Source organism: Neophocaena asiaeorientalis, unplaced genomic scaffold, assembly GCF_003031525.2.
Source record: "Neophocaena asiaeorientalis asiaeorientalis breed wild unplaced genomic scaffold, Neophocaena_asiaeorientalis_V1.1 scaffold67, whole genome shotgun sequence".
NCBI lineage: Eukaryota > Metazoa > Chordata > Mammalia > Artiodactyla > Phocoenidae > Neophocaena > Neophocaena asiaeorientalis.
The window spans coordinates 10,800,863-10,803,831 of NW_020173731.1; positions in this window are offsets into that span (position 1 = coordinate 10,800,863).

Sequence of the window (2,969 nt, forward strand, 5' to 3'; positions counted from 1 at the left end):
GCAGGGGTCTTGTGTCTGTGCCAGCCCCCCTGGAAATTCACCTGGGCCTATTAGGTTGGGACATTCTCCACAGCTGTCAAAGTTCTTTTCAATAGAATGCAGTTTTTCCAGAGCTGCAACCCAAATTAGAATGAAACAGAGCATGAGAACACACACATACACACTCACACACATACATACACCCATATACACACCAACTCCACCAACATCATAATGGAAGAATTAAGTTGTATGCCCATACTTTTTATCGCTTTTTGCTAATGTTTTATTACGGAAATTTCCGAACACGTGTACAAGCAGAAATTATAGTACAACAAATCCCTGTACAGCCCCACTCAGTTTCCACAACCCATCAACACATGGCAGGGCCTGTTTTCTCTGTTTCACCAGCTACTCCTCTCTTCAGCCCCACACACCTGGATCATTTTGAAGTAAAATTCTTAGCATCACACCGTAAATCACCACATCAAATATTTATCCATAAACCCTTCTAATACAGGTATCCCCTGCTTTTCAAAAGTTCACTTTATACCACTTTGCTTTTATGAAAGACCTACATTAGTACCTGTTTTCCCTAAACTAAAGGAATCCAAAGAGGATTTTTGCACTTATGAAAAAAAGACAGAAATCGAAAAAAGCAGTCAGTGTTTGTTTTGCAGCAAGCTTTTGTAGAGGCAGGGGATACCCCAGCAGTGAGAGTGGCACCAGCAAGCTCCTTCATGGGAACTATACTCAGTATCTGGGCATCAAGCCTCCATAGCTTTGAACTGTATCTGTGAGCATCTGAGCTTTATCTTGATTTAATTTGTGTGTCCATTAGCAAGGTGTGTCCATTAGCATAGTTTCATAGGAAACTTCTACTTTTAGATAGCAAGGGAAACCAGTATTCTTTTTTTTTTTTTTTGGTTAATTTTACTCAAGCATAGTTGATTTACGATGTTGTATTAATTTCTGCTGTACAGCAAAGTGATTCAGTTATACATATATATATTCTTTTTCATATTCTTTTCCATTATGATTTATCACAGAATATTGAATACAGGTCCCTGTGTGGGAAACCAGTATTCTTAAAGGTGCTGTCAGTGTTCAGATGTTTCCTATTGCCTCATAAATGTTTGGTCATTTTTACGGTTGACTTGTTTGTGTCAGGATTCAAAGGTTCACAAAGTACATTTGTTTGAAATGTCTCTTTTCATCCATAGTTGCACGTTCTGAATTTCACTGGTTGAAATCCAGAGCTGTCACGTAACATGTTTGTCTGAGTTCATTGTTCCTATAAAATGATAGTCAGATCTAGAGGCCTTATTTCGTGGAAAGAACACTTCATAAATGGTGCTGGGTACCTCTACTGTGTCCCATTGGGGACAGATAATGCCGGGCGCCGCTCAATTTGTAACGTTAGGACCGATGGGTGGGTTCCCGAGTTGTCAGCCTCATCCACCCACGATAACGTTCCCTTCAGCATTTGACCCAAAGGCTTCAGCAGCCATTGATGATCCTCGCTTAGATCCACACTATCACTAGGGGCTGAAAACAGGGATTTTTCTAATTCTATTTTTCCTCCTGTATTTGTTAGCTGGAACTCTTCTATAAAAAACAACCCTTTCATTAACTATCGTCCACTATGAGGTACAGCTCATACAAGAAAGGCAAGATTACCTGCTTCTTTCCCTTTATTTACCAGTTTTCAGAATAATGAATATGTTTCAACTTTCCTGCCATTTTTTAATGCCCGGATCACCCCATGTTTAGCCAGTGGGCGCCCCTTCAATTTAGCTCCTGTGAACTTTTGACTTGACCTCAATACAAAGAGATGTCCTGGGCCCATTTTCCCACAGTTCTGGTTCCTTGCGGTGTGTTCATGTGTTTGTTGTAAATGAAAATATTTCACAGTACATGGGAGGGGTGTGGTTGGAGAGAGAGAGGGAGAGAGAGGCTCTGAACAAGCGCTTTTCACCTTTGGGAATCAGGGCCCATCCTAAGGGAGCTGATACGGGGAATCTGGGTCTAAGGACCATCCTTTGCCACTAGGAACAACTTGTCTTTCTTTTCCTTCCTTTCAATTTTGCTTTTTTCAAAATGGAAATATCTTCAGTGTTTTTCTTATTCTAAAATATGTGAAAGTCCCCCGTGAGCCTCCTCCTCAGAGATAAGCATTACTATGGATCGGAAGTTATCTTATGCAGACGTTTTTCCTTGCATATGTAAACAGAGATGGCTATTGGTAAGGAAAGCTTTTTCTTTTCTCATTTAACAGCAGATTTCCCATCAGTCCATTCTTCTAACTCATTCAGCACAGTGTCAATTTATTTATCAAACCCTCTCTTAACAAATATTTGTTTTGCGCCAGGTGCTAAGAGAGACACCCCAAGACCTGCAAGACAACTGGGGCGGGCCCTGGCTGTCACTTCTGGCAGCAGAGGTCCTGGAAAACACACCAGGCTTAACCCTAACCCTAAGCCTGTATCCACCTCTGTGCTCCACCCCTCACCAATCTGGCATCCTTGGCTAATTCCTTTGTGTCTCTGGGATATTCTCCCTGCCGAGCTCTTGGGAAGAGTTGAGCTTATCTGGATGGAAGCACTTGGGTCATAATGTTAGCATCCCTTCCCTCTAAGCATCAGGAGCCAAGAAGTTCACAGCTACACACATGCACACACTATTTTTTTTCTTTGTTTTTACTCTTTTTTTGCCTATATATATATGTATATATATATATATATACAGACATTTTTTTAACTAAATTATTGCTTTCAGAGAAATATTTAAGCAATTAAGTCAAAAGCAGCATAGTGGGGCTTCCCTGGTGGCGCAGTGGTTGAGAGTCCACCTGCCGATGCAGGGGACACGGGTTCGTGCCCTGGTCTGGGAAGATCCCACATGCCGCGGAGCGGCTGGGCCCGTGAGTCATGGCCGCTGAGCCTGCGCATCCGGAGCCTGTGCTCTGCAACGGGAGAGGCCACAACCGT